Here is a 14,828-nt window from a genome sequence, read left to right as displayed (position 1 = left end):
GACTGGGGATGAATGTTTTGCCAAAGTGCAACATTCCGTCCATCATCTTGTGTGTTTTGCTGTTCGCCCTATGTGGGAAGGGTATGCCCAGACATGGGTCCCGTGCTCCCTACACCACTGGAGTCAAGCTCTCCTGGCTGAAGAGGGGTGAAGCCCCGAAACCGGTCCTAGGATGCTTGATTTCGGTCCAGGGAAGACATGGCTTGGTAGTTCGGGCTGGACTGTTCCCATGAGGCACAGGGTCAAGACTGATTTGCATATGGCCATGTCTTAACTGGGGTGGCGTGGTGAGCAAAATAACAATGGATTAAACCCAGATCTGTGACTGGGGGTGAATGTTTTGCCAATGTGCAACATTCTGTCCATCATCTTGTGTGTTTTGCTGTTCCCCCTATGTGGGAAGGGTGTGCCCAGACGTGGGTCCCATGCTCACTACGCCACTGGAGTCAAACTATCCTGGCTGAAGAGGGGTGAAACCCCGAAACCGGTCCTAGGATGCTTGATTCCGGTCCAGGGAAGACATGGCTTGGCAGTTCGGGCTGGACTGTTCCCATGAGGCACAGGGTCAAGACTGATTTGCATATGGCCATTTCTGAACTGGGGTGGCGTGGTGAGCACAATAATGATGGATTAAATCCAGATCTGTGACTGGGGGTGAATGTTTTGCCAATGTGCAACATTCCGTCCATCATCTTGTGTGTTTTGCTGTTTGCCCTATGGGGGAAGGGTATGCCCAAACGTGGGTCCCGTGCTCACTACGCCACTGGAGTCAAGCTATCCTGGCTGAAGAGGGGTGAAACCCCGAAACCGGTCCTAGGATGCTTGATTCCGGTCCAGGGAAGACATGGCTTGGCAGTTCGGGCTGGACTGTTCCCATGAGGCACAGGGTCAAGACTGATTTGCATATGGCCATCTCTGAACTGGGGTGGCGTGGTGAGCAAAATAATGATGGATTAAACCCAGATCTGTGACTGGGGGTGAATGTTTTGCCAATGTGCAACATTCCGTCCATCATCTTGCATGTTTTGCATGTAACTATGTCACACTGAGTGGTATTATGTAAAATGTATTTATGTTGCATGGAGTAGAGTGTAATTATGTGGCATGTAATTATGTGACACTGTGGTATTATGTGGTGTATTTATGTTGCATTGAACAGTGTGTATTTTTGTGACGTGTAATTATGTGGTACTGAGTGGTATTATGTGGAGTGTATTTAGGTTGCATTGAGTAGAGTGCAATTATGTGGTGTGTAAATATGTGGCACTTGGTGGTATTATGTGGAGTGTATTTATTATGCATTGAATAGAGTGTTATTACGTGTTGTGTAATTATATGGTACTGAGTGGTATTATGTGGAGTGTATTTATATTGCATTGAGTAGAGTGTAATTATGTGGCGTGTTATTACGTGGCACATGGTGGTATTATGGGGAGTGTATTTATGTTGCATTGAGTAGAGTGTAATTATGTGGTGTGTAATTATGTGGCACTGAGTGGTATTATGTGGAGTGTATTTTTGTTTGAATGAATTGAGTGTAATTACATGGTGTGTAATTATGTGGCACTGAGTGGTATTTCGAGTGCATGTTGCACTGAGTACAGTGTAATTATGTAGCATATAATTATGTGGCACTGAGTGGTATTATGTTGAGTGTATTTATGTTGTATTGACTAGATTGTAATTATGTGACATGTAATTATGTGGCACTGAGTGTTATTATGTGGAATGTTTTTATGTTGCATTTAGTAGAGTGGAATTATGTGGCATGTAAGTATGTGGCACTGATTGGTATTGTGTGGAGTACATGTTGCACTGAGTGCAGAGTAATTTTGTGGCATATAATTATGTGGCACTGAGTGGTACTATGTGGAGTGTATTGATGTTGCATTGAGTAGATTGTAATTATTTGGAATGTAAATAAATGGCACTGAGTGTATTTATGTTACATTGACCAGAGTGTAATTATGTAGCATATAATTATGTGGTACTGAGTGGTATGTAAAGTGTATTTATGTTGCACTGAGTAGAGTGTAATTAAGTGGTGTGTAATTATGTGGCGTGTAACTATGTCGCACTTTGTGTTATTTTGTGGAGTGTATTTATGTTGCATTAAGTAGAGTATAATTATGTGGCATGTAATTATGTGGTACAGTGGAATTAGGTGGAGTGTATTTTGTTGCATTGAATAGAGTGTAATTTTTGTGACATGTAATTATGTGGTACTGAGTGGTATTATGTTGAGTGTATGTATGTTGCATTGAGTAGAGTGTAAATAGTTGGCGTGTAATTATGTGACACTGAGTGGTGTTATTTGGAGTGTATTTATTTTGCATTGAGTAGTGTAATTATGTGGCGTGTAATTATGTGGCACTGAGTGGTATTATGTTGAGTGTATTTATGTTGCATTGAGTAGAGTGTAAATATGTGGCATGGAATTATGTGACACTGAGTGGTATTATATGGAGTGTATTTATGTTGCATTGGGTAGGGTATAATTATGTGGCATGTAATGATGTGTCACTGGGTGGTATTATGTGCAGTGTATTTATGTTGAAGTGAGTAGAGTATAATTATGTGGCTTGTAATTATGTGGTGCTGAGAAGTATGTGGGGTACATTTATGTTGCATTGAGTAGAGTGTAATTATGTGACATGTAACTATGTCACACTGAGTGGTATTATGTGGAGTGTATTTATGTTGCATTGAATAGAGTGTAATTGCATGGTGTGTAATTATGTGGTACTGAATGGTATTATGTGGAGTGTATGTTGCATTCAGTGGAGTGTAATTATATGGCATGTAATTTTGTGGCATTGAGTGGTAGTTGGAGTGTATGTTACATTGAGTGCAGTGTAATTATGTAACATATCATTATGTGGCACTGAGTGGTATTATGTGGAGTGTATTTATGTTGCATTCAGTGCAGTGTAATAATGTGGCATATAATAATGTGGCACTGAGTGGTATTATGTGGAATGTATTTATGTTGCATTAAGTAGAGTCTAATTATATGGGATGTAAATATGTGGCACTGAGTGTATTTATGTTGTATTAAGTAAAGTGTAATTATGTGGCATGTACATAAGTCATGCTGAGTGCTATGTGGAGTGTATTTATGTTGCATTGAGTAGAGTAATTATGAGGCATGTAACTATGTCGCACTGAGTGGTATTTTGTGGAGTGTATTTATGATGCATTGAGAAGAGTGTAATTATGAGGTGTGTAATTATGTGGTACAGTGTTATTATGTGGAGTGTATTTATGTTGCATTGAATGTAGCGTAATTATGTGACATGTAATTATGTGGTACTGAGTGGTATTATGTGGAGTGTATTTTTGTTGCGTTGAGTAGACAGTAATTAGGGGGTGTGTAATTATGTGGCACTGAGTGGTATTATGTGAAGTATATTTATGTTGCATTGAACAGAGTGTAATTACGAGGTGTCTAATTATGTGGTACTGAGTGGTATTATGTGGAGTGTATTTATGTTGCATTGAATAGAGTGTAATTATGTGACGTGTAATTATGTGGTACTGAGTGCTATTCTGTGAGTGTATTTATGTTACATTGAGTAGAGTGTAAAATATGCGGTGTGTCATTATGTCGCACTGAGTTGTACTATATGGAGTGTATTTATGTTGCATTGAGTAGAGTGTAATTATGTGGAGTGTAATTATATGCCACTGAGTGGTAATATTTGGAGTTTATTTATGTTGCATTGAGTAGAGTGTAACTACTTGGTCTGTAATTATGAGGCACAGTGTTATTATGTGGATTGTATTTATGTTGCATTGAGTAGAGTGTAAAATATGCGGTGTGTCATTATGTGGCACTGAGTTGTACTATAAGGAGTGTATTTATGTTGCATGGAGTAGAGTGTAATTATGTGGAGTGTAATTATATGCCACTGAGTGGTAATATTTGGAGTTTATTTATGTTGCATTGAGTAGAGTGTAATTATGTGGTCTGTAATTATGTGGCACTAAGTGGTATTATGTGGAGTGTATTTATTTTGCATTTAATAGAGAGTAATTACGTGGTGTGTAATTATGTGGTACTGAGTGGCATTCTGTGGAGTGTATTTATATTGCATTGAGTAGAGTGTACTTATGTGTAATTATGTGGTACTGAGTGGAATTATCTTGAGTGTATTTATGTTGCATTGAGTAGAGTGTAAATTTGTGGCGTGTAATTATGTGTAACTGAGTTGTATTATATGGAGTGTATTTCTGTTGGATTGAGTAAAGTGTAATTATGTGGCACTGAGTGGTATTATGTGGAGTGTATTTATGTTGCAGTGAGTAGAGTGTAAGTATGTGGCTTGTAATTATGTGGTTCTGAGTAGCATGTGGGGTGTGTTTATGTTGTATTGTGTAAAGTGTAATTATGTGGCGTGTAACTATGCAAAAACAACAGTAGATGAACAGAATGCAGAACAATGTCATACATTCACCCCAGTACAGAGATCTGGGCCTAAATCCATTGTTTTTTTGCTCACCATGCCGTTCCAGTTTGAACCTTGCCATATGCAAATCAGTCTAGATCCTGTGCCTCATGGGAACAGTCCAGCCCGAACTGCCAAGCCAAGTCCTCCCTGGACTGGAAACAAGCATCCTAGGACCGGTTTCGGGGTTTCACCCCTCTTTAGCCAGGATAGCTTGATGCCAGTGGCATGGAGAGCACGGGACCCACGTCTGGGCATACCCTTCCCACTCGGGGTGACAAATGCAAAAACAACAGTAGATGGACAGAATGCAGAACAATGTCATACATTCACCCCAGTACAGAGATATGGGCCTAAATCCATCGTTATTTGCTCACTATGCCGTTCCAGTTTGAACCCATCCACATGAAAATCAGTCTTGACCCTTTACCTCATGGGAACAGTCCAGCCCGAACTGCCAAGCCAAGTCCTCCCTGGACTGGAAACAAGCATCTTAGGACCGGTTTCGGGGTTTCACCCCTCTTCAGCCAGGATAGCTTGATTCCAGTGGCATGGAGAGCACGGGACCCATGTCTGGGTATACCCTTACTACTCGGGGTGACAAATGCAAAAACAACAGTAGATGGACAGAATGCAGAACAATGTCATACATTCACCCCAGTCCAGAGATCTGGGCCTAAATCCATCGTTTTTTTGCTCACGTCCATCATCTTGTGTGTTTTGCTATTCTCCCTATGTGGGAAGGGTATGCCCAGACTTTAGTCCCGTGCTCACTTCGCCACTGGAGTCAAGCTATCCTGGCTGAAGAGGGGTGAAACCCCGAAATCGGTCCTAGGATGCTTGATTCCGGTCCAGGGAAGACATGGATTAGCAGTTCGGGCTGTGGGTGAATGTTTTGCCAATGTGCAACATTCCGTCCATCATCTTGTGTGTTTTGCTGTTCGCCCTATGTTGGAAGTGTATGCCCAGTCGTGGGTCCCGTGCTCACTACGCCACTGGAGTCAAGCTATCCTGGCTGAAGAGGGGTGAAACACCGAAACCCGTCCTAGGATGCTTGATTCTGGTCCAGGGAAGACATGGCTTGGCAGTTCCGGCTGGACTGTTCTCATGAGGCACAGGGTCAAGACTGATTTGCATATGGCCATGTCTGAACTGGGGTGGCGTGGTGAGCAACATAACGATGGATTAAACCCAGATCTGTGACTGGGGGTGAATGTTTTGCCAATGTGCAACATTCCGTCCATCATCTTGTGTGTTTTGCATGTAACTATGTCACACTGAGTGGTATTATGTGGAGTGTATTTATGTTGCATTTAATAGAGTGTAATTATGTGGCGTGTTATTACGTGGCACAGGATGGTATTATGGGGAGTGTATTTATGTTGCATTGAGTAGAGTGTAATTATGTGGCGTGTAATTAAGTGGCACTGAGTGGTATTATGTGTGTGGAATCTGAAATATAAGCAAGAAATGAATCCACACAAACGGTCCTCAGTCAAGGGTAAGATGACAGCGTTTATTAGAAACCAACAACAGATTAGCGTGCAGCACGGGGGCACCCAGCAAAGTCACTGAGTGCCCAAAGATGTGACATTGGTGATAGCTTTTATAAGCCAAAACCACAAAGGATACGGCATCATCACATACGTAGCACAAATTAAGCATAGTTCATTTGACCAATTTGCAAGGGCCTAGATAGTTATATACCATTTAAGGTCCGAAAAGTACTGTTGCAGACTGCGTGACCTAGGTCTGCTTCTGGGACTTTCCACTGTAATGTAAGATATAGGTCTGGTGCTTTTTCAGTTAATAGTTGCAACATAATAGAATGGACTAGACATATTACAAAATGTGCTATGCTGAAATGTCTGTGTCTACATGAGCATCTTCTGTATTATTCTTGATCGAACCGTGTGTTACAAAAGCTGTGTCTCTGAAGCGAATGGTAAAGTACGGGCATTTTGTGCACTGCTTTTCATGTCAACTTAGCAGGGCCTAGAAGCTTACAGCATTTGGTATCATACAAGAAAGATGGCTTCTACATTGCCCCATCTGATACCAAATCACTATCTTCTAACCCCTCACCTCCCTGCCGGCCATTGATGAACAGTATTTCAATTGTTTTTGCAAATATTATTATCAGTGCAGTCACTATTGTCCATGGGACTGGTGTCAATATGGCTCCTAACACTGATGGCCATGTTCTGTCCCTTCTTCTTGTACTGGGCATTGTTCCTTTCTTTCACTTTTTAGTTAATGTCTCTGATAAGACCAGCTCAGATCTCTTCTATTGCATAAATCACGCAATCCAAAATGTCAAGTCAAAGGTCTGTTATTTCTTGTGCTGTTGTTTGATGTCCAAAAGTGGGGAACGAGATGTCTTGCAAGATCAGGTCTCCTAACACACTCAATAGCGTAGAATTTGGCACCGTTAGTTCCAGCACACTATTTAATTTTATTCCAGGACACAATAACCTCATATGAATTATTAGTCGTTACTCATCTACCCTCACTTGTATAGATCTAAGCCTTCCAGATCTTGTTGCTGGCATTTGTCGTAATTGGGGTCTACTTAGGTAGTTGCATACCCTTAACCAAGTGTTCAATTCTGTTCTTTGATGTTCCAAAGCCTTGTCCTTAATATCTAACTAGCGGGTGATGCACCTCCTAGGGGTCTATTGGTGCAGACACCAGTCAACCATTTAGAAGAAAACGTTGGTGCCTTGATGGTGTACTGTCAGAGGTTACTAGCACATGACAGTTGGCACTCCCTTGGAAAGTAGCTGGTACAGACGTCTCTGGAGTGATGATACCCAGAGGCCTGGGCTTGTTGTGCGCATTATGTTACTGCCTCTGGTGTCTTCTGTTTTCTGTTGGAGGCCTAGCCTGCCCCGAGCAGGTGTCTGCCTCTATCTCCTGTTGTTCTTGTCTTGCGTGGTGGATCGAAGGTTGTACCTGCGAGGTGCCTCAGCTTATTCTCTGCTGTCTGGTCCGTCTGCTTTGGAGCTGTGGATCCAGGATGTCAGCCCTTGGCACTTCACTGCTGTTACTGTGCTGAGGATGATCTGTTGATGTCCCTTCCACCTTGGCTCGAAGCAGTGCTGTCGGGTGTGGGCTTTTACCCAGATCCAGTCACCAGGCTGCAGGTTATGTCGCGGTGGAGATGTTGCCTCTGGAAGAGCCTGCAGTACCTGGTGGTGAAGATAACGTAAGGTCTCTGTTAATTTCTTGCAGTAACATAAAAGCAGGTAGTCTGTTAATGATAGTGGAGCTGTGGACATATGGCCTGCAATGTTCATGGGGTGGCCAAATATTATTTGCTGGGCTGGGCTTTGTTACCCTATCTGGCGTGCTCCTCATAGTCAGCAGGGCTAGTGGTAGTGCACCTACCCATGAAAGTTCAGTTGATGCACACATTTTTCCAATCTTATTCCAAAGCGTGGGATAAGTTCCTGTAGGAGGCATTTGGCAACCGTATGTGCATCACAGTTCTCTGTTGGGTATGCTTCGGTCCACTTACTGAACATGCACACAATTACCATCACATGTTTGTACTTGTGGGTGAGGGACATGTCTATGAAGTCCATCTGGAGGCTTTCAAATGGTCTTGGGGAGGTGGGAAATGACCATGTGCAGTTGGTGTGCCATTTCCAGTATTGTATTGTGCGCAAACAGTGCATTGCCTGCAAAGTCTTTCTGCTATTTGGCGGAACTCGGAGTTGTACCAACATTGGGAAAACAGTCTGATCATGGCATCTCGGCCAACATGTGAGAGATCGTGAAAAAGGCATGTGATAGAAGGAAGCATTGCTGAGGGCAGGCATATCTTCCCATTGGGCCCTGTTCATAACCCCTCCTTTGTTTGCACACATCCTCCTTTGGCCCATTTCTCTTTTTCATCCTCCCCTACCTTCCTCTTAATATAAATTGGGTCAGAGTGTACCGAGTCACTGTTATATTTAGTATTCTTCTCACTGCTTGTTATTTGTACCATTGCTAACTGGCAGCCTGTCGGTGCTATTCTCCTTTCTTCCCCATCAATAAATGCGATGCCCTTTAATACATATTCGTTTGATGATGTGTGCGCTGCGCATTGTATTATAGCCACTTTTGTTGGTCTTAGTAATGCTTGGAGGAGGTCACTTATCAACTGTGCATGTTATATTTGTTGGCCTGTGGGTGTGAGGAATCCCCTCATGAAGAGAGAGGGAAAGAGACAACATTTTGATAAACACAGAAAGTCACTGTTAATGCCAGACCTTATTAGGGGCTGAGTTATGAAATAAAGTGCACCCACGTACTCTGATTAAGTGCAGATATACATCTGTGGTTATTTCACAAGACTTTACAGAAGCAGGACAAGAAATAGTACTCCTAGAAAATATTTGTGAACTGCATTTAAGCATGAGCAAATATGCAGGTGTAGATCTACTCATGCGAAAATCTGAGTGTTTGCAAGCTCACTTTTCCTCCATCCACTTTTAGCCAACCTTGGAAGAAGTATTATGTCTGCCATTTTCAGGAGTAAAAATCCAACCTGTCTCAGCATTCCTACCATTACCTCCATCCTCTGTATGTAGATCTGTGGAACGTGGCAGCATAAGGTAATAGTTAGTATTCAAACCCTACTATGGAAGGAGCCCTGGCATATTCAGAAATGCTATTTAGAGATCTTATATAATGATATTGCTGCCATAATTTGTCGCCGCATTGCATGGCACAAATGGGACAAATATTTTTTGTCACAGGACACTTATTCACTAACACCCCTAAAGACTGCCCCTGTACATTAAAAGACATAATAGATCTGTACACATTGTATCCTTAAAACATCATAATACGAAGCACAGTTTATCAATGCACACTATCCTTCTGCATTGGCATATACTCATTACTAAAGAACAATAAATAAACATAATATCACTACTCTTTGTCCAATCCTTTGTAGCCCCTGGCGAATGCACTGCTTTCAAAAGCATTTTAGCGCATTCCCCTTACAGTATAAATTGTTATATATCCTGCAACTCTGAAGAACCTAGAAATGAAAAACATTAATATACATACACAATATTTCTTTTAGATGCATACATAACATAGTACTTCTCCTTGCTCCATTCAATTTAGGCAAAACCCTTTAAGAGCGCAATATACCTAGTATATGTGCTTGTGAGGATGGTGACGTTATATGTTAGGCTGCCGTCTGTGGAGTGAGAAATGGGAAAAACAAGGCAGCTACCTAACATGACCTAATTGTGTTATCCTGGGCATTTCATTTTTATCTTAGCAACTTACATCTTTTTTAATAATGGGAACCCAGGCCACCCAGATCATTCATCTTTTAGCTCAATAGCTAATATGTTCAAATGCACACTTCGAAAAACCAGCACTTGAAACAGGGACAATACTTATAAATGCACGGAAATAACCTGATAACTGGCAGGAGGGTCCTCTGTTCCCCCTGCTTTTTAATTAAGTAGCCTTTGCGCAATGTAATGGAATCTTTTGTCCTTTAAAATAGCAAATGTCTCCTGTTGTAAATCACTCTGGGAGATGGGGTGGGGGACCTGTGGATAGCATCACTCTGGCCCTCACAATATCAATTGACAAGACACCAAACAGACACGTACGACACACATCTTTTCTCTGACGTTCTTGCATCTGAAAATGTTGCACCAAAACTTATTAAAGTGCATATACACAAAATAACATTTCCCTTTATCAATCTTTAAATGAAGTTTAAACTATAAATTGTAACAGGTATTCAATCCTATTTTGTTAATACACATTTAAGAATTAGCATTCCCTTCCAATCTCCGCTGCGAAGAATACATATTTTTTTGTATAACCAGTTCTGTTTATACCCACAGAAAACTGTTGTAGTGTGTGGTGTAGTCTTGGCGCAATGCCCAGAATCTGTGGCCAGCCCACGATCGTTATTTCAAAGCCAGTCCAAAAGAGTTTTCTTTAACCCCTTAATGTATCATATAATCAAAGGCCGTGCTGGCCATTTCTCAGTAACTATTGCTTCATTTTTTTTTTTTTTTCACTCTATCTACTCTATAAAAGTATCAGGCGTTCCCTTCCACCTATTTGTCTCCCTTCCTGTCTCATTAGTTCTATGTACCCTCTTCTTTGTTCTACACGTAATTTCAGAAAGTCGTTGGTAAAGGACATGAGATGCCACTTTATTCTCCTTTTCCCCAGGTGGAGGGGGCACATTTCACAGGGGCATTATCAATGTGGTGCGTTGTGGGCACTTGGAAAGAAATCAGGGAACGTAAATTTGACTACATCGCAACTATAATATGGAGAGAGGGAGGCTGTTCCCGTATTCTGTGTTTGTCTTAGGGCCATAGCCTTCTGCTTAGAAGCACAGTGGGCCTCAGGACCATTAAGACGCGGTATTGTATTTTATTTTTCTGTGCATAATTTTAACAGCTTATTTTTCTTTCTGCAGAACTTGAAAGGTGCATAGGCTGCGTCCTGTCCCATAGTTTCAAGAGAAGCAGTATTTTGAAACATCCTGTCAAAAGTTCTATTTGGTTAACTTCCCCATTTATGAGTTTGTGCCCGAGATATTTGCAAAAGGTCTGCTCATCATGGGACAGCTCGGTGGGTTGTGCACCTGTGGTAGAGAATACCAGTGCATACATATGTGTTCGGCACGGGCAGTTGTATCCATTCCAAAACACATTTACTTTGCACTGTAAGGGTAAACACACTTCAGCGCACCCCCCACTTCCTCACAGAGGAGAAGCGTTCTTACTCATGTACATCAATCTAACTGAAGGGATGTCTATCAACCCCTTACTGATGATAGAGTGGGCCTGCCCAATATTTGTTGTGCAAGCTCAGGGTCCAAGAGCTCTGTTGCTAGAGTAGTACAAAACAAACCCATAGTTAATCAAAGACCGCATATCAAAATAAAAGCACTTCAAATAAATGCATACAATACAACAACAGATCTTCAAATTAATGCATATAATGCAATACCAACACCAACACCCTCCTATTTGTGAGTAGGTGGACACCTATTCACAACTGGAGACCACCCATGGTGTCCAGCAGGAGGCAGTGCACCAGAGCCAACTCATCTCTGGCCACAACTTCCCAAAACAAGACCCACACCGTAATCTTCCATTCCCTTCCTTCCAGGAGAATAATCACAGTCACAAGAAAGACATCGTAATCTAAACGACACACAATATGCAGTCCTATACAATTGTATTCCCCATTTTCAATAGACGGAAACAGCAATGCAGTTGTGAGCTCGTACCCCAATTATAGCTCTTAGGAAGTGTATGAGGGAAGGAGTAATCTGTCCCTCTTGCAGTAGACAAACTTACAGGCACACTTCGGAACAGTGACACAGAAGGTAGTCAGCAGACTATTTCTGGCTGCTCATTCCTGAGGTGTGGGGATACGGATAACAGATAATACAAATTGATAACAGATACTAATCAGTCAGTGATCAAACAGCCAGCAGCGCATTGTTAAAATGAAGCAGAGCAAGCGCCCACTTTCAGACAACGTGACATGAAATGACATTTGCTACAAGTTCACCGAAAATATTCATAGACAGGAAGAAAAGAGACAGAGGTAGAGTAAGATATTTCGTCCCCTCCCTTTCTCTCCGGGCCACGCAGACCCACAGAGGTGCTGCTGAACGAAATTTTTAGAATCACATAAAAGGTGAGACAAAAACAGGTGAACTCTGCACTTACACAGGCACACACATATAACACAAATAGCCGGGGTCTATCCCTAGTTGGTGCGGATCTACACAAGCACCTGTTATCTAATTCCAAAAGAGTGTTAGTGTAATGAGTGTAATCATAAGGAGAGTTGGAACCTGACATATCATAAGTAGCAGTGCACAGACGTAGGGTAATGTGCAATATAAAAACAATGTGAAAGTGTCTATTTGAGCAGTCAAGAATTATTATTGTATGAAAATGGCAACAGAAATCGTCCTTGTGTCCAAGTCAGATCAGTCAAAAATGTAGATGTACAGTCAAATTTCGACAACTGACGAACATAGGTATTGAAAACAAAAATCATTAAGCTCAAGAAACTTATTAATGCAAATCAAGGAAACAATAAATCACGTATTCCATCACTGTATGAAACAAGGCGTTCACCCCCCTTCCTTTTCTCAGCATCCGACACCTTCCACCCCTGGAGCCAGTGAGTGTCGCAGGCAAGACAGGGAACTGCAGAATTTCACCCTCCATGAAACATCAGTAGTCTTGTGCTTCCTATTTTCAGGGAGTTACTGCGTAGTCAAGGAAAAAAGGCGAATATTTGCCCTCACCGAACCCCAGTGGTGAAGGTGACAGTGCAGTAAGTATAATCCCAGTACAAAGCACATCATCAAGTAGTGAGGTGAACCCTGAATCATAGACAGCGATAGAATACCAGGGGAGCATCTGCAGTTGCAACCCCTCACGACGCTGGGTGTGCTCAAACCGAGACAGCACCCATGGGCCCACTTCCGAGAATTCCCGCCGAATCCTCCTGACCCTGCTCTCACTGAGCAGGGTCCCTGGACCTATTAGTCTGGTTGGAGCGCCACTGGCTGCCTAGAAACAGAAACGTAACCCTAATCTAAATACTGAATGAAGCACCATATCCAAACAGTTCACACCTATGACTAATATGTAAATCCGGAGGGGATGCTAATCACCAACCCTCCACCAGTCCCTCCAACCAAGGTCCCAAAGGAGCTCGTCAGCTCAATCTTGAACTACGCGTAGCCGCTGCACCTAAACCGCGTGCAGCCACAGGGGTGCTTTCACCGCAACCACCTGCAAATGGGGAGCGAACCTGCCACAACCCAACCAGGAGTATATAAACCCTCAACATGTACTCACCTAGTGATCACTGGTCTGTCAAAGCGTACCGACCTCAGTTGTCACCAGGGGCCAATTGTCCTCCACCCCCATAGACCAGAGACTCTCTGCAGGCAAGACAAAGGGATTGCAGAAGCACACCCTCCTTGGTCCTAGTTACAGCCAAGCGCTGCGTAGCACCAGGGAGTGACTGCGTGCATGGAATCGAGCAGAAGGACACCATCGCCGGTCTGGAGGGGTGGAGATGAGGACCAGGAACTACAAAGGAGATCAAAATGCACATTAAAAGACAGCTGATAGTCGGCAGCAGTGTCAGATGACAAAACGCAAAAAGAGCTCCAAAGCAGAAACAGAGTCAGTGCGCCGATCAAACGTTAAGAGGAAGCAAAGAAAATGTCACAAGCAGGATGGCGACACAGTGGAAATTTTCCGTGATAGAAAAAGGAGAACAAAGAAAGTAATGAGGACTGCCAGTATGACAGCCAAGAAGTACTTCGGTAAACAACCAATGGAGCTATCCCCGAGACAGGCACACCGGCCAAAGAAACACTGGCTTCGGCATGAGAATAGTACCAAGAAAAAAAAGGAGACAGGAGGAGAGCGCTTATAATCCAGTAAAAATAGTGCTATACAAATGTGCTGAGAGAGAAAGAGCAGGAGCCAAAGACATGACACAAGCAACTAACGGTTAAACACTGGTGTCGTCCTCCAACAGCCAGAGAGCGGAGATAGAGAAGACAAATTGAAATGTCACCACCTCAGGTCTCCGAGCTCCCGAGGAGTTGGAGTCCAGCAGCCGGTGGCCGTCGAAGCCGGTCAGATGTTTTGGGGCTGCATTCTCCACCAAATGTGGAATCTGAAATATAAGCAAGAAATGAATCCACACAAACGGTCCTCAGTCAAGGGTAAGATGACAGCGTTTATTAGAAACCAACAACAGATTAGCGTGCAGCACGGGGGCACCCAGCAAAGTCACTGAGTGCCCAAAGATGTGACATTGGTGATAGCTTTTATAAGCCAAAACCACAAAGGATACGGCATCATCACATACGTAGCACAAATTAAGCATAGTTCATTTGACCAATTTGCAAGGGCCTAGATAGTTATATACCATTTAAGGTCCGAAAAGTACTGTTGCAGACTGCGTGACCTAGGTCTGCTTCTGGGACTTTCCACTGTAATGTAAGATATAGGTCTGGTGCTTTTTCAGTTAATAGTTGCAACATAATAGAATGGACTAGACATATTACAAAATGTGCTATGCTGAAATGTCTGTGTCTACATGAGCATCTTCTGTATTATTCTTGATCGAACCGTGTGTTACAAAAGCTGTGTCTCTGAAGCGAATGGTAAAGTACGGGCATTTTGTGCACTGCTTTTCATGTCAACTTAGCAGGGCCTAGAAGCTTACAGCATTTGGTATCATACAAGAAAGATGGCTTCTACATGTGGAGTGTAGTTTTTGTGTGAATGAATTGACTGTAATTATGTGGTGTGTAATTGTGTGGCACTGAGTGGTATTTGGAGT

General features: G+C 42.6%; 1 long non-coding RNA gene across 1 annotated transcript; it reads right to left on the bottom strand.

Annotated features, from left to right (window-relative positions):
* Positions 1-5,943: 5,943 nt before the first annotated feature.
* Positions 5,944-13,682, bottom strand: LOC146833164 (uncharacterized). The gene is made up of 2 exons (XR_014960533.1): positions 13,322-13,682; positions 5,944-7,639 (listed from the first exon to the last, which is right to left on the bottom strand). It is a non-coding gene; the product is annotated as an uncharacterized LOC146833164 (long non-coding RNA).
* Positions 13,683-14,828: the final 1,146 nt, after the last annotated feature.

Source organism: Triturus cristatus, chromosome 4_2 (genome assembly GCF_964204655.1).
Source record: "Triturus cristatus chromosome 4_2, aTriCri1.1, whole genome shotgun sequence".
NCBI lineage: Eukaryota > Metazoa > Chordata > Amphibia > Caudata > Salamandridae > Triturus > Triturus cristatus.
The sequence above is the reverse complement of the archived record's forward strand: the minus strand, read 5'-3'. Positions and strand labels throughout refer to the sequence as shown.